Source organism: Tupaia chinensis, unplaced genomic scaffold (genome assembly GCF_000334495.1).
Source record: "Tupaia chinensis unplaced genomic scaffold, TupChi_1.0 Scaffold000361_2, whole genome shotgun sequence".
In the NCBI taxonomy this organism is placed as follows: Eukaryota; Metazoa; Chordata; class Mammalia; order Scandentia; family Tupaiidae; genus Tupaia; species Tupaia belangeri.
In genome coordinates this window covers 4,288,342-4,309,944 of record NW_006159858.1, presented here as the reverse complement: position 1 = coordinate 4,309,944, position 21,603 = coordinate 4,288,342, and the positions used below count along the sequence as shown (strand labels likewise).

Below are 21,603 nucleotides of genomic sequence, written 5' to 3'. Positions count from 1 at the left end.
AGTTAAAGAACTATTCCACTTATTATGTTAACCCTAGTTTCTCAACTCCAATATGCCCTATATTTTAAATACACTACTAGTTTAATAACAAGTCTTGTATTTGATTTTTTTTTTAATTGCCAGATTGTGTGTGTGCTTGTCAGAGAGAGACAGGGAGAGAGAGAGAGGAAGAAAGCACCCCTCAGTGGGACATGGTTATGCCACAATTTCTTCTCTTCTATTTCTCCAACCTATTGGGATTTTGGGTGCACATGCACCTCGTGTATCCTTCAACCTGCTCAGGCTGGGATTTGAACTATAGTCAGCCAGTGGGATCTGACTCCCTTAACTATGAGATGAGGCTATGAGACTGGCCCTTAGTAACAGGTCTTTTGTTTGTTTGGGTTTTTTTGGGAGGTTTTTGCTATAGGGAGCATGCACTCACCAGGAAGACAGAGAGAGACAGAGAGACAGAAAACAAGAAATCACCCCTGCAGGGGGGATGGCCACGCTGCAATCCCTTCTCCATTCTCCTCTTGGGATCTTGGGCACGCACACACACACACCTGGCATGAGTTTAAGCCACCAGGTCCAAGCATCGACCTGTGTTTAGCTACATGGGAGTCCAGCAACATAGCCATTACACCAACTGCTGGTCCCAGTAACAGGTCTTAAAGGGAAAAAACCCACTGTAATAAATATGGTCACTAACATAGTATTTATTTATATATTCATTTTCAGCACCTCATTAAGAATAAACCTCTTTAAACTCAGCCTATTCTTCTGAATCTTGCATTCCTTGGCAGTTGTGCAGAGTTGTTTTTTATTTTTTGGAGAGGTTTTGTGCAGTTTTTAAAAAATGTACTTTTATTATTATTATTTTTAATGCAGAGAACATGCCTTTTATTTATTTAGCCAGAGAGAGATGGTGTAAGGGAAAGTGAGAAATCACTCCCCACAGGGAGATAGCCACACCTCAATCCCTTCCCCCCATTCTCTGCCTGGGATTTTGGGCATGTATGTGTACATGCCCAGAAAGATTTTCAAGCTACCAGATCTGGGACTCGAACTGCAGTTGGCCATGTGGGAGTCCAGTGCTTTAACCACCCATCACTGGCGGCTCCCACAGTTCTCATTTCCTGGACTAGCGATCTCAAACTCCTTAGCAAATGTGGGCTCATCAGTCTAATTGTTAGTTGTAATGTGGGATACCAAGGATTTGAATTTGTCTTTCCTGTTTGGCTGAAGTCATAGTTTTATCCTTCCTTTAATTTGATAGAAGGTATACAACTTCTTTTGAAAGTCATTCAAAAGCTTCTGGAAGATATTCGGCACCTGAGGTTACCTTTACAATGAATGAGTTGATTACACCAAACTCCCTTCACTTTAAAAATTCTGTTTCTCCTGAGATAGCTGCCAGTTTTTATTGTAAATAGTTACAGGACCCATTGTGTAGACTGGCAGTCCTCTTCCTGTGTCATCTGAAGTACTCGGCTGTTGTTGCTCCAGGAGACATGAAAGCGTAGTCATGCCTTCAACAATAAATATTTGCTTCAGTTTTCGTATGTATTCCTTGCTAAGTTCTCCCACGGGCAGACAATAACGACTCTGTCTCAACTTACTCTCCTGCCAGCAGGTGGAAAATTTCTTTTGACATTAATTATAAACTTCATTCCAATTTTAGAAATGTTCAAATGTGAATAAATAAGAGTGGAAATAAAGAGAACACGACAGCTGTCTAAATGAGGTAAACCCTGAGGATGCCGGTGCCCAGAGTGAGCAAACAAGGCAAGCAGCCCCCATTTCCACCTGGGACTTCTTAAGAGCAGTCTTCAAGGATTTCATTGGGCCTGGGTCTGCTGCACGTAACACCCACAATACAAAGTAGAAAGAATTACAGGGAAGTCATTCACAGGGCTGGATGGTGGTGTGGTGGTCATGCAAGGCTTACAAGATGACCTAGGTGGGCAAGTGCCAAGTTTGTGTCTGGAGACCTCCCTGAACACACCAGCTGCTCGCGTGCCCAGGAGCCTGTGATGTGGAGCTGTCTGAGGCTAGGAGTAGATCTTGGATTCAAGATCTACTTGGGGGAGTACACTTGTCTCTCTCTTTCTCTGTGACTTGATCAAAGAAGAAAGAAGGAAACTTTAAAAAAGTAATTGGTGGTAGAAAGTATTAAGTTGTGTAGGAGCGGGATGGGAAGTGCTATTGGGAGCTGCATAGTAGAGTCGTAAAGCCCTAAAGCTAAGTTTTGTGACGGTGTCCCACATGGGTAGGTCCTAGGTTTGCATCTGGACACCTCTTTGAGTACATTGGGAATGAACGTGCCCACCACCCAGGGGGCACTGATGGTAGGGGCAGATAGTGGGGTCAGGATTTTGCTGCGGGTGCTGTCTTTTCTGTCTCACTCATGGAAGAAAGAAATAAATGAACTTAAAAAAATCTGGGGGGAGGACTAGCAGGTGGCATGGTGGTTAAGGCACTGGACACTCCCGCATGGCTGACCACGGTTCCAGTCCTGGACCTGGGGGCGTCCCTTCTCCCTTTTTCTCTCTCTCTGGTCAAATTTAAATAAATGAATAAATAAATAAAATTAAATAAATTATTATTTTTTAAAAAATGGTCCGAGAGTCTCTTCCTCTTCCTCAACCTCAGGTGGGACCGCCACCAAGATGCAGATTTTCATAAAAATCCTCACAGGGAAGACCGTCACCCTCGAGGTTGAACGATCAGATACAATAGAAAATGTAAAAGCCAAAATCCAGGATAAGGAAGGAATTCCTCCTGATCAGCAAAGACTGATTTTTGCTGGCAAACAGTTGGAAGATGGGCGTACTTTGTCTGACTACAACATCCAAAAGGAGTCCGGGCTTCATCTTGTGTTGAGACTTCGTGGTGGTGCTAAGAAAAGAAAGAAGTCTTACACTACTCCCAAAAAGAATAAGCATGAGAGAAAGAAGGTTAAGCTGGCTGTCCTGAAATACTATGAGGTGTAAGAAAATGGCAGAATTAGCCGCCTTCGTCGGGAGTGCCCTTCAGATGAATGTGGTGCTGGGGTTTTTATGGCCAGCCATTTTGACCATTGTGGTAAGTGTTGTCTGACTTACTGTTTCAACAAACCAGAAGACAAGTAATTGTTTATGAGTTAATAAAAGAAATGAACTAAAAAAGAAAAAAAAAAGGTCTGGGAATTCAGAGAGGGATGGATTACTACAGCTTGAATAAGTTAGGCAGAGGAGCAGGTGGCCTTCATGAGAATGGTGAAGAGATAGGTGGGGCCATGTGTGAAAAGGCAGCCTGTGATGGCATGAAAAAGCCCTTCTCAGATTTCCAACTGCGAGGTGCATAATTGAGGGGCGACCCAGGGCTCCAGTTGCTGTGCTCTGAAATGTATCACTTCATTGGCACCAAGGCCAAGCTTCCCACAGGCTGCTACTAGCCAGTGCCCGAGTATTACAGAGCCTACAGCAGGAAGGCTTGGTTTGGGGACACTGAAGATGTGAGGCTCCTCTGACGGGTGCCATGGACCCAAGCAGTCCTCATGGCCTCTCTTAGACCTGTTCAGCAGTCGAGGACACTCCACGCAGCCTCCCCCCCCTCCCCACCTTTCTCCTTCATAGACCTGTGCCCAGTCCGATGGTTCTCCTGGCTCCGTCACCGAGTTCCCTCACAGGCGTTTTCCCAATAGATCTCTTGTACATCTAGTCCTGTCTTGGCATCTGATTCTTGGAGGATCCAGATGGACACACGATCCCTGTGGGGATGCCAGGTAGGTAATCCAATGCATTCCAGAAAACTACTGTCTTGTTTGCTTTATTATCTCTGTCCCTTTCTCAAGTACCACTGCTTTTTTTTTATTTTTTACTTTTATTTTATTTATTTATTTATTTTTTAAGAAGTCAGAATTACTGGATAGGCAGCAAGAAATGAACACAGGGGACCAGCAGTTAGCGTGATGGCTGTGTCGCTGGACTCCCACGTAGTCGACCGTGGTTTGAGTCCTGGACCCGGTGGCTTAGACTCACGCCGGGCGCATGTGCGTGCGCGCCCAAGATCCTGAGAGGAGAACGGAGGAGAAGGGATCGCAGCATGGCCATCCCTGCTGGGGGGTGATTTCTCGCTTTCTGTCTCTCTGTCTCTATCTGTCTGGTGAGTGCACGCCCCCTATAGCAAAAACCTCTCCAAAAAAAGGAAATGAACACAGAAAAGTCCCATGGAGAAAAGGAAGCAGAGTTGGAGGATTAGTAGAAAACCACCTAATTTTTTCTTATTATTTCTTATTATTAGAATTCTTTTTAAACAGTTGTTTAAAAACATAATGCTAAAGTAAAAAATAATAATGGTGTTTTGCATTAGGACTCTTTTGGTTACAAGTACCGTACACTAGATTAAGCAAAAATGTTAACTGTTGATGAGCTGCACCTCACCAGAATCAGGGACCTGGGGAGCACTGGGATGCCTCGCTGCTTCCCATTTCTGAGGCTCATCGATGGCCACCAATAACAGCGGACTTTACAGCTTACAGCCCAAGAACCTAAGCAGACGGAGTCCTTCTCTAGTCCAGTCCTAATTCCCAGGGGAAAGTTCGGCTTGGCTCGACATGGGTAAGCCACCTACTCTCACATCAATAAACTGGTCAGAGAGATTGGGCCGAGGAAGGGGCCATGACTAGTCCACATTATAGCGACACGGTGGGGTGTATGGGCCTCGTGTGCATTCTGTACGGAGGACGAAGGAGGAAGGGTTGCTAAGAAGACATCGTATTTACACTACTCAGGATGTTGTTGCAACATCCATGCTGTTCAGCTGCGTAAACCCCAGACCTCACACCTTTGCAGAGTCTGACAACCTCTCAGGGAAAAACTGGAAAGGGAATGAACTCATGTCAGAGCATACAGCTCTTGGATTTAACCCATGTGGATCAGAGCTCCATGAGAACCTACAACCACAAAGTTACTAGAAACCCTTTCCTACCTGCCCCACATCGCCGCATTTTCTCAGCTGTCCTTTCAGGTGCCTGTCATTTCACTAACCAGAAGGAATCTGCATGGCATAGGTGAAAAAGCACAGAATTTAGAGTCGGGAGACCTGAGTTCTTCTCTTGGTTAGGCCTTTATCTATGTGTTATCGGGTTGTTGGGAAAGTCGTGACATGGTTTTTATGTAAAAATGCATCATAACTTGTCTTTTTAAAAAAGAATTATTTAAATTTATTCATTATTATTCTTAATTTGACCAGAGAGAGAGAGAGAGAGAGAGAGAGAGAAGGTGAGAAAGTAAGCTGCCAAGTCTGGGACTTGAACCACAGTTAGCCATGTGGGAGTCCAGCACCTTTACCCATCATGCCACCTGCCAGCCCTGCATCATAACTTTTCTGACGACCCAGTACTTAAGTCTCTCTGCAGTGAGATCTCAAGTTTTCATCTGGGGGCTTAGACAAGTGAAGACCCATCTCAACCCAAAGCTGCTGTAATTGGATACTTTCCAGTCTGTGAAGAATCTGCTGGACCTTTCTTATGCTTAGTAACGCGTTCTTGGTTGAAATGACCTTTCCCCTGCCTTTCTCCCTTCCTTCTTCCCTTTCTTCTTTGCTCCCTTTTTTCTTCTTTTCTCTCCTCTTTACTCCCTAACAAACATTTATTGAACAAGTGATATTTGTTAGAATTTGGACATAAAATATTAGCAAAATCTGGGACCGGCAAGTGGTATAATAGTTAAGACCCTGGATTCCCACATGATTAACCGCAGTTTGAGTCCTGGATATGGCAGCTTGAAAATCACACCAGGCACATGTGCGTGCACGCCCAAAATCCCAGGAGGAGAATGAAAAAGAAGCGACTACAGTGTGACTCTCCCGGGAGGCGAGGTCTCACTTCCCTCTCACTGTCTCTGGGAAGCATACCTACACTATGGCAAACACCTTAAGAATAAAATCTATCTGGAGAGATGTAAACAAAATCTAGTTTATAGATCTTAAACATTTTATTTCATATCTATAGATAAAAGCAAAATCGAGTTCCATCTCTCAGCCAGAGTCCACTAGGTAGCAGACGTACAAACAGATAAAAGCAAAATCGAGTTCCATCTCTCAGAGAGCCAGAGTCCACTAGGTAGCAGACATACAAACAGATAATTAAGATGCCGCATAACAATGCTTGGTCACAGACAAGGGAGTTACTATGAGTAAGCTTCTTTCTTACGCCAATCTGGAGTATTTTCTCTTCTGTGATTACATATGGGCATTTGTGCAGGAAGTGCCATCTCCTAGTTCTTGAAAGAATACATTGGATGCAATTGCTTTTGTTATAGTCGTCCTGCAAAAAAACCCAAAATAACTGTGGAGGTTATTAATGGGTGAAGCACACTCATTCATTTGACACACATTTTTTGGATATCTAGTATGTGCAGGCTCTGTGCTGAGAGGCAGGGGTAGAAAATAAATACAGAAACCAAAAACGTACAATTACAAGTTGTAGTAAGTTCCAAAAAGGAATTGAGTAGGGAACGTAAATGAAGAATAACAGAGAAGGGAAGGATCTAAGTGGTGGGGTCAGTGAAGTCTACACTGAGGAGGGGACTTTTTGGCTAGGACTCCGAGGGAGAGAAGTGCAGGGAGAAGGTAAGCATAGCATTCCCAGACCGAGGCCTGGAGGTCAGAGCGTGCTTGGTGAGTCTGACCACCTGAAAGGTGGCTGTGGGCCAGGGGACGAGGGGAAGGGAGCTAAAGGTGAGGGTGAGGGGGTGTCGAGGCAGGATTAAGTGGGACCTCATGAGTGAACGTGAGGGCTTGGCAATGGAGACATTAGAGGTTTGCAAACAGCAGAATGACATGGTAAAATCTATGGTTTTAAAAGGTAGTGGGCTGGCCTTGTAGGGCAGTGGTAAAGGGATTTGTCCAGGAAGCCAGGTACCACACGACCGACCATGGTTAGGATCCCAGCCCTGGTGGCTTGAAATACGTACCAGGCGCATATAGATGTATGCCTCAAATCCCCACAAGATGGAGAAATGGAGGAGAAGGGATTGCGGCATGGCTGTACCTCATGTGAGAATGTTCTCTTTCTTTCTCGCTTGCGAATGCACACACCTACTGGCAATAAAAATTAAAAATAAGAGTCTGGCAGGTGGTATGGTGGTTAAGGACACTGGATTCCCACATGGCTGACCGTAGTTCGAATCCTGGACCTGGCAGCTTGCTTTCTCACTCCCCATCCCACTCTCTCTCTTGCTCTGTCCCTCTCTGATCAAATTAAAATGAATAAATAAATAAAGTTAAATAAAATAATTCTTAAAAAAATAATAAAAATAAGTAAATAAAAAGGTGTTTTCTACTGTTGGGTGTGTCCCATCTTCTCCCAAGGGAAGTGAGGCTGTCTTGTGGATTCACTTAGGGGTGTATTTTCTGTGGTTGTTTGGCAGGAGCTCAGAGGGCCAGAGGAAAGGACAGAAGAAGTTGCCATGTCCTCCCCTGTAAATGAACCACATGGAGACATAAGGGTTGCTTTCCTTTCCTATACATATATGTGTGTGTGTGTGTATATATATGTGTGTACATATATATATATATCCTTATATATAACTTCTTACATATATATATCGAGAGAGAGAAAGAGATTCATTGGGGAAGTCATGATGTATTTTTCTGTTTTTCTATGCAAAAATGCATCATGACTTTCCTGACAACCCAATATATAAAATCTCAACAGCTGTCAATCATGCAGCACACCTGCACCATGTACTACCTCAGGTAATCCTTATAAGAAGCATGCAAGGCCAAGGCAATATTCTGATTTTTCAGATATGGAAAATGAGGTTCAAGGAGGTTGAGTATCCAGCCCAGGATCATATGGCAAGGTCTAGCCGGTATTTGAGACTATATCTGTCTGACTCTAAAATTCACAATCTGTCCACTGCCATCCCAGAGTACCTGCCTCCACTCTCCCCATCATCCCCAGGGATTGACAGTGCCAGGCAATCGCAATTGTCTCATGCATGAAGTTGTATGACACTTTGCTCTCTAAATCATTCACTATGCCCTGGAGCTCTTTGCAGAAGGGATGGTACATTTAGATCCCCGTTTCCTCTTCTTTTCTCCTTTGCTTTTACCTGTCCAGAAAATGGAGAGCCATCAGCCAGAGAGGAAAGGAAAGCAACCCTTATGTCTCCATGTGGTTCATTTACAGGGGAGGACATGGCAACTTCTTCTGTCCTTTCCTCTGGCCCTCTGAGCTCCTGCCAAACAACCACAGAAAATACACCCCTAAGTGAATCCACAAGACAGTCTCACTTCCCTTGGGAGAAGATGGGACACACCCAACAGTAGAAAACACCTTTTTATTTACTTATTTTTATTATGTGGTTCATTTACAGGGGAGGACATGGCAACTTCTTCTGTCCTTTCCTCTGGCCCTCTGAGCTCCTGCCAAACAACCACAGAAAATACACCCCTAAGTGAATCCACAAGACAGTCTCACTTCCCTTGGGAGAAGATGGGACACACCCAACAGTAGAAAGAGAGAGAGACATGTGTTAGGTCTTCAGCATCAAACCAGGCTTTGAAACCCATATTTCCTCTTTCAGAACCTCGGTCTCTACCTTCTCACCTTTTTAAAGAGCATATCAATTTAGAGTAGTGAAGAACTTCAAAACGTGCCCCTGCTTTCAAGTGGGTTCTGGATTATTTCTATCTTGTCCCTTATTAAATTCTGGGGAATGCACTCAGTTTTGGTGGGCAACTGGCAGCACTGCAGTTGGGGACTTTGGGAGCACTGGGAGGAAACACAGCTATTGTTCCCACCCCATGGCATTGGAGCTTTGCTTGGCTGACTGAACATCATCGGAACGTCCATGCTGTTTTGGACTCCTCCTCCTCCATCCCTGCAGCCATAGCCTTGTTGCCCCAGACCTAGGACTTGAGGGCAGGTAGGATTTTGGAAACCCCCTTCTGGAGACAGGCCAGCTCAGTGCTGGGCTCCCCAGGCAGCTCCTGGCTGCGGCTGGTGACAGTGACAGTGAAGGTGATGATGATGGCTCCCTGCGGAGGCTGCCTTTGAAAACTGGCATTTCGTTGGTAAGAACTCAAGCCCCAACGGCTGACTTGGGTTGCAATGGAAAGTAGATTCCAAAGCTGCCCCTGGAATGTGAACTTTCCTGGAAACCTTCCATGCTGCCTCTCAGAGAACAGCAGGCATCAACGTATTCACACCAGGAGTCAATTAAAGAACCCCAAATTATTGCCATTCCAGTAAACAATGATCTCTCTTGCTTTTCAAATAAACTTGTTAGCATGGCCTAAAAGCCAGGTCTAATTACAGGATCAGATGGCAAAAATCTGATTAGAAAGGTTTCATCGTCTTTAATTAATTTTCTCCTGCAATCGGAGCTATTTTTAGCAAATGTTAAATATGTATTTAAACAACTTCAATGTATTCCTTTTCTAAAGCCTACTGGGGTTCTCTTTTCATTCTTCCTTTCTGATGAGGCATGAATATTCCTAGCACACAGTAGTCGGAGAGGGAAAGACCTAGAACACCAGGTCTTCAGATTTTAGCCTGTGATATAAACATAAACGGGTACAAGTACATGGATCACACGTCATAGGTTAGAGTGGAGGTCACTTAAATGGTTTTGAGTAACCACTAAAGGTTCGATCCGCTGAATGGAGGAGAGGAAGTAAAACGGTAAGAATAACAGCAATAGATCATGACTTCGCCTTTCACGGTTGTTTGAAAAAGGGCCTAACAAGTGTAAATCATTGTTACCAGTTATTCTGCTCATGCTCCTCCCCTTCAGCTCCCCCCCATACATCCCAAGGTGCCTCTCTATCCATCCAAATAAATAGAGTCTGTGATTTGAGTCTTTTTTTTTTTGGTTTTGAAAGGATTTTACCATAGGGCACAGGCTGTCACCCAGAGATAGAGAGAGACAGGGAGAGGGAAAGTGAGAAATCACCTAAAGGCAAATAGCCATGCCACAGTCCCTTCCGCTCTATTGTCCTTCTAGGATTCTGGGCATGGGTGAGGATCTGCCTGGCGTGATTTTCAAGCCCCAGAGTCAGGGACTTGAATTGCCATCAGCCATGTGGAGTCTAGCACCTTAACCAACATGCCATCTGCTGGCCCCTGAGTCATTTAAATACTGGTCCTATAGGTAATAGAATGTAAGTTTTTTCCTGTGTGTGTGTATGTTTTTTTTTTTTTTTTTTTTTTTTTTTAGGTTTTTGATATAGGGTGTGTGTGCTTGCCAGAGGAGTCACCCTGGGGTGGGGGGGATGGGCAAGCCACCCCTTCTTCATTCTTCTCTCAGGATTTTGGGCACACACACACATGTGCCTGGCGTGATTTGCAAGCCACAGGACTGTAAGCGCGAAGTGGGGCGTGTAGGATCCAGCCGCTTTCATCTCCACACCAGTTGCTGGCTCCTGCTATTCACTTTCACTTCGCACTATGTCTGGCACAAAATAGGTGATCAGTAAATGCTTATGGGAGAAGGGAAGAAAAGAAGGAAGGAAGGAAAGAAGAAAGGAAGGAAAAGAGGAAGGAGAGAAGATCCTCACTCTCTACATGGTTAGGATTCAACAATCTCTTTGAACGATCATCCTCTGTTTGCAAAGTCGACTGGTGAAACTTGGTGAAACGCAGTCTGACTGAAGGCTGGGCGCTGGCTAGTGTCATGTGTCAGAGATCCTTAGTGTGCATGAGGAATGGGTAATTGTGGGTGAATTCTTTTCCTTTGTAGTGGGATGCCTTAAAGGTCTGCGTTGAGAGTCTAAGTCATCTTTGTGTTGATGAAAATTGCTACTGTTATTTTAGATTCCTCTCAGTTCTCTATGTCCTTGTCAATTCTGATGATGAGAAAAAGCAGCTTTGAGATTCTTTTTTTTTTTTTTTTTAACAAACTCCCAGAGAATGCAAGCATTTGCTTTGTTTTTCTTTCTTGGGTGAGAGGTAGAAAAATGTTAGTATGAAGTATTTCAGTTTAACTGCAATTTGCTGTTAATATCATGGTAGAAGTGATTCTTTTTGTACTTTTTAAAAGTTTCATGAGACTGAGAGGCAGAGAGAGAGAGAGACGAGCATCCTCAACAGGCTCTCAAGCTGTGACCTTCCTCAGCCTTCTCAGCTAGCCAGCAGGATCACGGGTGCCCACGCCTGGAGTATACAGATTGACTGGAGAACTGAACCTGCCATCTTCCACATGGAGGCAGCGCCACTTGAGTCACAAATTTCTGCTAGGCCACTGAGTTAGGCCTTTTGGTTACTTCATTTTATCTTACTTTTTAAATTGCTGGAGGACACATGTGCTTGCTGCAGAAAAACCAGAAGCTGGAAGTGAAATGGCACTCAGAGAAATAGAACGTAATAACTTTTATTACACTGGTGGGCACGGAGGAGCTAGAGCCCTGATCCCCGGCCCTGTCCACTGGGTTCACATTCTTTTTACAGTAGACAAGAGGGGCGGGGGTGGGCTCAGCTAAGCAAGCTCTGGGCAAGAGCTGGTTGCTATGCAGAAGCAAGGCATGAGGGCTGCTAGGTTAGAAAAGGAGACGGGCTTCTAGCACCTCTGGGGAAAGGGCCTCCTGTCCAGGGCTGGGAAGTACCTCCTGTTTGGGACTGATAGCTGTGAGGCTGATGGCCGCCCAAAAAAGTTTTTACTTTTTCTACCTCATGCTTTCCAGGAAGAGAAAGAGGGAGAACACGTGACAGTCGTCACAATCCCTTCTCCTTCATTTCTCCATTCTATTGGGAATTTGGGCGTGCACACACGTGCTTAGAGTGTTTTTCAAGCTGTTGGGGCCAGCATTCAAGCTGTGGCTGGCCGTGTGGGATCCAGCTCCCTTATCGCTAAGCTACAGGCCTTCCTTACTTTTTCTTTCTCTTTTAGGTTTTTGCCATAGGGCACATGCATTTGCAGGAGAGAGAGAGAGATAGCAAAGAGAAGGAAAGTTAGAAATTACCCTCCTGGGGGGATGGCTATACCACATTCCTTACTCCTGTATTCTTCTCTTGGGATTTTGAACTCGGGTTCATGTGCCTGCCATGATTTTCAAGCTGCAGGGCTTGGGACTCAATGTGGTCAGCCATGTGGGAGTCCAGCACCTTAACCACCAGACTACCTGCTGGCTCTGGCCCTTGTTACTTTTAATAAATTCTGGAACCACTGTCTCTGAAACCAACAATGGCATGTTTTCCTCCTTTTCTTAATTTTAATTTTTATTTAATTTTTTTTGAGAGATATTTTGCTATCGGGCATGTATGCTCATCAGAAAGACAGAGAGAGACAGACAGAAAAGCGAGAAATCACCCCTAGGGGGCATGGCCACGCCACAATCCCTTCTCCTCCATTCTCCTCTCGGGATCTTCGGCACGCACACACACGTGTCTGGCGTGAGTTTAAGCCACCAGGTCCAGGACTCAAACTGTGGTCAACTACATGGGAGTCCAGTGACATAGCCATTATGCCAACTGCTGGTCCCTTTTTTAAAAAAATTGGCCAAAACTAGCAGAACTAAAGAGGAAAAACCCTATGTAATCATTCCTAAGAGGCAATAAAAATATCACAACCACCAACATAAAGTAAGATTTATTTTCCTGTTGATATATTTGAATAATTTGCATTGAAGTTAACACACAGTAAAGGGAGAATGCCCTGAAGATTGCTGGTTTAATATGTATGCACAAAGAGATTTGGGACCCACTGTTAGCAAAGTACAGGCCTTTCATCAAATGTAGTCAAATGATCTGTTTGCACTGTTCAAGGGGAGGTGATAGGTCCACTTATCAGAATCCCGAACACCAGTCAGCAGGAGACCTCCCACACTCTCTGGCTTAGAAAAAGAAGCCAATTTGGCCAAACAGTAGATAAGGAAGAGGACTCACCACTGGGGTGAGGTCACTGCTGTCCCAGCTGAAGTTTGATAATGTCTAAGAATATCTCTTGTTTACATAGGAATCTTTTCCTGGGGGCAAAGTGCTTTACCAGCATTATCTCATTAAACTGTCCTCTGACCCTAAAAGCATCCACATTTTACTGGGGCTGGGAGTGAGCAGAAGAAAGAGAGGAAAGCATTCAATGGCAAAGCTGGATTTGAAGCTCAGGTGTCCATGTTTCTAGGACAGCTTGCCTAGCCGTAGTCCATCACCGCTCCTCAGTGAGCCGTGGGAGCCCGTTCTAAATGAGAGGGCCTCGTGAGTTGGCAGGGTCTAACTTAACAAGGAGAAACAACCCTGTTGTCTTTCTCTGTTCTCAGTGTGTCCGAGGAAAAGGTGGAACATCCTCGATCTCCTAATTCAGGAGTTAATAGTCTTGGTTGGACGGGTTTAGTGAAGTGGTCGGTGGGCTAGGAGGAAACTGTCTATGGTCTTCTGTGTATATGGCTACGTCTGCATTTTTCTGAAGACTGAGTCCAGCGTTGCCATCACGTTGTCTAAGGGATCTATGATTGCTTGAAAAGAGCCTCTGAGGGGCCTGATGGTGAAGCAGTGGGAAAACGTGATGTCTATGAGGCTGTCTCACATGGAAGAGTTCAAGGTTTATGTCCAGAGTCCTCTCTGAGGACACAGGACACATGTATGTTATGATCTGGGGCTGGCTGAAACTGGGAGTGGGTCCCGATGTGGGGATCATGTTGGAGGTGCCTGTCTTTCTCTCTGTCTCTCTGGCTCAGACAATAGATACACTTAGCGAATACATAAATAGAAGAACCTCTCTGGGCCAGAAGGTGGCATGATGTTAAGGGGCTGGACTCCCACATGGCCAACCATGGTTTGAGTCCTGCACTTGGTAGCTTCCTCTCTCACTTTCCCTCTATCTCTCTCACTCTCTCTCACTGTCTCTCTCTTGTGAACACACTTGCACTATAGCAAATTAATAGTAATAATAATAATAATAATAATAATAATAATAATTGGGTCCAGCAGTTGGCGTAATAGCTATGTCGCTGGACTCCCATGTAGTCAACCACAGTTTGAGTCCCGGACCCGGTGGCTTAAACTCACGCCTGGTGCATGTGCGTGCGTGCTCAAGATCCCAAAAGGAGAATGGAGGAGAAGGGATTGTGGTATGGCCATCCCCCTGGGGGGTGATTTTTCGCTTTCTGTCTCTGTCTCTCTCTGTCTTTCTGGCAAGCGTACGTGCTCTATAGCAAAAACTTCTAAATAAAACCCAATAATAATAATAACAATAAATAAAAATTAAATAAATAATTCTTTTATAAAGGAAGAAGAACCTCTGAGTTCTTTGTTTTGTTCTCGTTAGTGCTGGTGAGATATAATCTGTCTGTAGTAAATTCTTTCCACTGATATTTAGAATTCCAACTATATGTTCAGCTCTAATCTAGTTATGAGGTCATGGAGCTAGAGAAATATCTAGAAGAGAGGATTTCAAATGTTTACGACACAAGATAAATGTTAGTGGTGGTGAATATATTTATTGCCTTGAGTTGTTCATTTCACATTGTATACATATACGGGAAAACCACACATAAATATGTATGACTGTATGTCAAGTTGTAATTTAAAAATAAGGGCCAGGGACCAGCAGTTGGTGTAATGTCTATGTTGTTGGACTCCCACATAGTCGACCGCAGTTTGAGTCCCAGACTCGGTGGCTTAAACTCATGCCAAGCGCATGTGTGTGCATGCCCAAGATCCCAAGAGGTGAATGGAGGAGAAGGGATTGAGGCATGGCCATCCCGCCCAGGGGGTGATTTCTCACTTTCTATCTCTCTGTCTCTCTCTGTCTTTCGGGCAAGTGTACGTACCCTATAGCAAAAACTTCTCCAATAAATAAATAAATAAATAAATAAATAAATAAATAAATAAATAAATAAAAATTAAATAAGGGCTAGATCTGTGGCCTGGGCTGGCTCTGTAGCATGGTGGTTGGGGCAGCTGGATCCTCCATAGATGACTGTGGTTCAAGTCCTGAATCTGGCAGCTTAAGTGGCATGTTGGGTGTGTACCTAAAATCTTGGAGAGTGGGAGAGGTGGAGGAGACGGGATTGTGACACTACTATTCTCCATTTGGGGGGAGTGCTTCCTCCCCTTTCTTTCTCTCTTTGGCAAGTGCATGTGCCCACTAGCACACGCACCAAAACATTTTAAAAGAAAAAAGAAAGATTTTGGCTGATAACCCATAAGTTACATTTTTAAGGGTGTTAATACCTTATTTGGCTGCAGAGAATTTTCCATAGGTGATCCATTCATTTATTCCCTCTCTCTCTTTCACTCACTCTCTGTCTCTTATTTTTTTTATGGTAAGGTTGCATGTGCACATATGTGAAAGAGAAAGCACCCTCCAACAGGGCCTAATCATGCCATAATCCTTTTCCCTTCCAGCTCCGTCCTGACAGGATCCTGACACATGTGTGCCCCCAGCACAGAACTGACAAGACTGGAATTTGAACTCCTGTTGGCCATGTGGGTCTGGCCTTCTCTGTGCAGTGCCTAACTGCTGTGCTAGGGAGCAAGCCCTTGTTTACTCTCGTATTTTTCTAACAAAATAATTTCTGAGTTTATTACTTTACGTGCTATATAACACCTGAGCATGGATTGGTTTATCTAAAACAATGGACACTTATTCTCACACCTTTCTGGGGGCTAGGAGTCTGAAATCAAGGTGATGCTCTGAAAGCTTTGTGGGGAGAACTTCCCTTGGCTCTTCTAAGCTTGTCACAGTTGCAACAATCCTTGGCACTTCTTGCTTTGTGGACACTCACTCCCATCTCTGTCTCCATCATCACGTGGTATTCTCCCAATGTCTCCCTCTGTGTTTCTTCTCTTACTAGAATCACAGTCATATTGGACTAAGGACAGTGTCACTCCAGCATGATTTCATCGTAACTAGTTACATATGCAATCACCCTATTTCATACAAGGTCACATTCTGAGGGGCTAGGAAGGACAAGCATTTTGGAGGAACACCGTCTGCCCCAGTACACTGAGCAGCTTTTATGTACTGGATGTTGAATTGAGCGCTAGACATTGAATACCAAGGATCTTCCAAAAATTAATGGAAAATGCATATTATGAACAAACTATGCATGGCATTTTTTTGGCAACAAAATAAACTTGTATTTCGATTCCGTTTTTCTGCCACTTTTTTTGAAGTCCTCTTGTACAAGACAAATCATTGCTCTCTAAGCACTAATAATGCTCTTTTTTAGTTGTCCTAGGAGATGCAGGAGTATTGCAGGTTGAGACTTCCACTCTGGTTTCTTTCTAGACCCACATTCCTGCCCGTTTCTGCAGGGAGCAGAAAAGCTGGTGGGCATGCAGTAAAGGGCTTAATTAACGTTCAGTAATCATAATATTGCAAATTCTCCCTTCATCAAAAAATGAATTCCTCTGAGGTAGAGTGTGTAGGGTAACTTGCCACAGACCGACATTCCCAGAGTCCTCAGGAATGGTGGGTGATGAGCTGGAGAGCTGGGAAGAGTTCATGGGAGGCCATATGTGACCTGCTTAGGGTTTGAGGCAAGAGAGAAACATAGTCATACCTGCATTCACCAAGATTCCCTCTGGTACAGGGTATAGACAAATTGAAGAGGGACCAAAATAGAGGTAGCTAGGCCAAGTGTGGGTCCATTGTAGTGCTCTAAGCAAGAGATGGTGGTCGCAGTTGTGGGGAGGAACTAGAACCCAGACGGGTAGGCTGATTGTAGGAGTCGAAGGAAAGGACAGGGCCAAGGATATATCGGTTTCCAACAGATTAAAATGCATAACACCAGCTCTTGGATCTCAAACTATTCTTTCTGTCCTGGCAGTCCATGGTGCCTCTTAAACGGCAAGAACGTGCAGGGCTTTGGGGTACCTCTGATAGAGCAGGCCAGTCCCTGAGGCCCTCAGGAGGAGCACAGCTGTCTCAGTCCTTACATGCCCCTTCTTCCCTGAGGCGAGTCCTGGAAAGGGACCTACAACAGCTAGGTCTGTTAGGGAGATGCCTCACCTTCTTCCAGTGGCACTGATGGGGAGCCTTGTGACTATCCATGTTCCCTTACCCAAGAGGCCTCTGGGAGGGAAGGCGGACAGCTCAGGCTGTGAGTGGAGCAGCCAGGTTTGGCTTCAGGACATTCCTGTGTCTCTTGACCATCTTGGCACCCTGAAATCAATGGCCGAGCCGAAGTTATTTCCCCAACCCGGAATAACACTGATGACTTTCTCTCATTCTGAGGGAACCTTTAATGCATCTTTTCCAAGCAACTCTCAAACTCCATGGGGGATGTTTATCGTCATCTCTCATCTCCCTCATCTTCGAGGGGAGTTTGGAACCTGAACACAGGCGGACACTTAGGGAGCACATGTGGGGAGTCATCTGGACTCGAGTGCTGACCTTCCAGAGTCACTTTGCCCCAGGGGGTTCATATCAGGCTCCCTGCCACCCTTTTATGTCACCACACAAGGGGATGAGTTAAATCCAAACCCTCTTCAGTTTCACCAAGCTATTAGCCTACTGGGGGCCATGGTCCTCTTGACACCCTGTCACATGTGACACCCTGTTGAACATAGGTCATGGAAAAGCAGAGTCAGAGTCCCCACCAACAAGTAACACATGACTTGGAATAAACACATTTGAATCATAAGAAAAGCTAATCATGGTTTTAGTGATGTTTCAAAGAAACAGGCTTGAGTCTATGAACAAGGGACCCAGTAATACAGAGCAGGAATTATGGGAACTATGGCAAGTTACTTAAGCTCTCGGTGACTCAGTTTTCCTTGTCTTTAAAATGGGGATAATAGTATTTATCTCAGAGAAGTGTTGAGAAACTTGAATGAGATAAGTGCTTAGTACTCGACATGTGTGCCTGCTACATGGAAACCCTCAGTGACTGCTACTGTGCATTATTACTATGGGGCACAGGAAGTGAAAGTAATGATGAAAAGTCAGTTAACAGTTGTCAAAAGAATGACTGAATATAGGCGTCGGTGACTCGGGACCAGGACTGTGTTAGAATTTTCTCATGCTTTCTTGATCTCTCACTCTCTCCTTCCTAGAGTTTCCCTTTGATTCTTTTTTTTTTTTTTAACGCATTTTTTGCTTTGTATTTTCTTTTTCTTAGTTCACAGTGACAGGTATGAAAGATCTCTAGGTTAAAAGAAGTGTCCCCAAGATCTCTAGGTTAAAAGAAGTGTCCCTGAGGAAAATGAGATTAGTTCCATTCTAATTTTTCTTGAAGGTTAGTCCTATATAAAAGCCTATACTTGGGTTAAATTCTTCATTTTAAAACTCAAATAGCTGGGGTCAGCAGGGGGAGTGGTGGTTAAGGTGCTGGGCTCCCACATGACTGGCCGTGGTTCTTGCTTTCTTACTTTCCCTTTTTCTATCGCTCTCTCTGGCCAAATTAAAAAAAATAATAATAATGGGGCTGGCAGATAGCAGGGTAGTTAAAAAGCCAGACCCGCATATGTCTGACTGCAGTTCGAATCCTACACCTTGGAGCTTGCCCCCCCCCATGAGTGTATGTGCCCTGTATCCAATTTTTAAAAATAATAACAATTGGGGACCAGCAGTTAGTGTAATGGCTATGTCGCTGGACTCCCATGTAGTTGACCGCGGTTCAAGTCCCGGACCCGGTGGCTTAAATTCACGCCGGGCACATGTGCATGCGTGCCCAGGATCCTGAGAGGAGAACGGAGGAGAAGGGATTGCGGTGTGGCCATCTCACCTGGGGGGGGGTGATGTCTCGCTTTCTGTCTCCCTGTCTCTCTCTGTCTCTCTGGCGAGAGCATGTGCCCTAAAAAATAATAACAATAAATAAAATAAAAAGTTAAAAAGTCAAATAGCCAAGATGAAGAGGCATCCGAATGTTTGCCCTCACCCACGCAGTAACCATGCTGGAGGTGGAACTTGTTGACTCTTTCTATTCATACAGAGTTCCCCAAACTTAATGTTCTGACTAGCAGAAATTGTGCTTTATAACTTAAAAACAACAAAGGGTCCTGTAGGTAGCAATCTGATTGGACAGCAGAGGTTGTATGTAGATTTTTTTCAGTAGCCATTTCAACTATCCAGACAGATTTCAGTAATCCTGAGAGACGGCACAGAGCAGTTATAAATATATAACAGCGGGGTTTGCACTGAAAGGGCACTTGGTTATCTGAAGTAAACATTTTGCACAACGTGTAGACCAGAAACCACTTGGTGAATGGAGGACTTGTATGCTGCTTTCCTCTCATCAGAGATGAAGTCACTGAATTTTATTGCTATTTCACTTAACTCTTACAGTGAAATAGATTCTCACCTTAAATAAAATAAGAATCTGATTTTGTACAGGGAGTTCCCCGAAGTGGGTCCTAAATGGAGAACTTGAAAAGTTAAATTTATTTTTTTATCCAGGGGGTATATGTGCATGCATGAGAGAGAACCCTTTAGAAGGTTTGGTGGTCATCCTACAGTTCCTTTTCCTCCAGTTCTCCATCCCACCGGGATCCCGGACACATGTGTGTGTCTAGTGTGTTTTTCAAACCACTGGAGCCAGACTCGAGTCCTGATTGGCCCTGTGGGATCCAGCTTCCTCTGCACAGTGCTTTAACATTGCTCTATGAGCCAGCCCGAAGAGTTTCCTTTCTAGCCTTCTTTTTTATCAGCCACTTATGCTGACAGTAAGACAAAACTTCCTTGTGACTCGGGAGGATAGCTTGGTTTGAAACATTTGTTTTCATTGTCTGGTGTTCTTCTGACTTTATCAAACATTTGCCTTTGCCTTTTTTTTTTTTTTCGGAGAGGTTTTTGCTACAGGGCGCGTGCGCTCGCCAGCCAGACAGAGAGACAGAGACAGAAAGCAAGAAATCACCCCCCAGGAGAGATGGCCATGCCACAATCCCTTCTCCTCCATTCTCCTCTCGGGATCTTGGGCACACATGCACACACGCCCGGCGTGAGTTTAAGCCACCAGGTCCAGGACTAGAACCGCGGTTGACTACTTGGGAGTCCAGTGACATAGCCATTATGCTAACTGCTAGTCCCATCAAACATTTGGCTTTTGAGGAATGCTACCAGGACTGCCAGCTGCATACTATGCTGGAAGCTAGGAGTGCTGACGGCAAGTCAATGTGGCACTGACTTTCTCCTAAGGAAAGGGTGCTACCTCTAATTCAACTCCTCAGAAAAGGCAAGTGCGGGACCAGTAGTTGGCATAATGGCTATGTTGCTGGACTCCCATGTAGTCAACTGCGGTTCCAGCCCCAGATCCAGTGGCTTAAAATCATGCCGGGGGCACGTGTGCATGTGTGCCCACGATCCCGAGAGGAGAATGGAGGAGAAGGGATTGCAGCGTGGCCATCCGCCCCCCCGGGGGGTGATTTCTCACTTTCTGTCTCTGTCTCTCTCTGTCTTTCTGGTAAGTGCACATATCATATAGCAAACACTTCACAAAAAAAAAAAGGCAAATGATGAAAATAACAACAAATCATCCTTAGGATGGATTCTTTTCTGCTAAAAATTAAATAGTCTTGTTTCAGACTAGTATGTGTCCTTATTAAGGATGTCTAATGACATCCACGTCAACCTTCCTGGAATGAGACCCAGAAGGTAGCAATAGGAAATGTGGCTATAATATGGCATTTCAATGTTAATTATGAGAAAGATGAGGACGGGGCGTATGTGCAAGAAATAGTCCTTTTTTGTCTTTTACAATGGTTATGTAAATTTATATTTATATTTCGAAAATTGGTACTGATCTATATAATAAGAAATTTGATTCTTTCTCCTTAATAAGTTACTGTAGCAACTTCTGTTAATGTTTTTTTAAGCTTAGTCCTTTTATGTGCTGTTAGGTTTCCCTTTACTGTAATACCTGAAAAAAATATTCAGTCAAAATATCTACCTCCTGTTTTGCTGTCATTTACACTGAAGGTTTTTCATCTGTCATTTGTATTCTGTCCTTTTTCTCTTTTTTTAAACATTTTTGCAATTATTTTATTTATTTTTACATTTTCCCACAAACATTTGCTTTACATATAAAAAATTTTTGCTCATGCTCCATAGTTCTTGACAGTTAATAAACAACTTTCAAAATTTCAAAAAAGCTGAATTTTAAAGATAATGTTCAAAATATTTGTTATAATTTTGTTTGTGACTCTATAACAATAGAGACAGTATGGTTTTAAATATTTTTGAGAAATTATTTACATATTCAAATTGTTGCAAAGCAAACACCCAGCACACAATTCACACATAAACCCTCTCAATGCAGCCCTGCCTACCTAGTATTCTGTGATATACCATCTGCTAGCAAAAATCGGTCTCTCTTCCTTCAAAGTCTTCCTCAAGGTAATCCCCGGTTGTGGCTGCTCTTTTGCAATCTCTACTGATTACAATGCTGGACTGGAAAAGTCCAGGTTATTTTATGGTGTGAATTCTTTCATATAGCTTCTCTAATCCTCTCTGCAAGGCAGGTGCCAGGCCATCTTTTCAAGAGTTTCTGTGGGCTTACTTGAGATCACCTTAGTTCCATAGTTTTCTGGTTTAATCTTCAGATATGACATTCCAGTCAAAGACCTGTCCAATAATGAGTATTTCCAATTTCTAATTCAAGGCAACAGGTTTTATTGAACTTATGAGACTAATTCTTCTGCCACAAAATAATATTTCCAAATATTTTCCAATTCCAGAGGGGTCAGGAAGG

General features: G+C 44.0%; 1 pseudogene; it reads left to right on the top strand.

Annotated features, from left to right (window-relative positions):
• The first annotated feature begins 2,651 nt into the window (after positions 1–2,651).
• LOC102468057 (ubiquitin-40S ribosomal protein S27a pseudogene) lies at positions 2,652–3,133 on the top strand (annotated as a pseudogene).
• Positions 3,134–21,603: the final 18,470 nt, after the last annotated feature.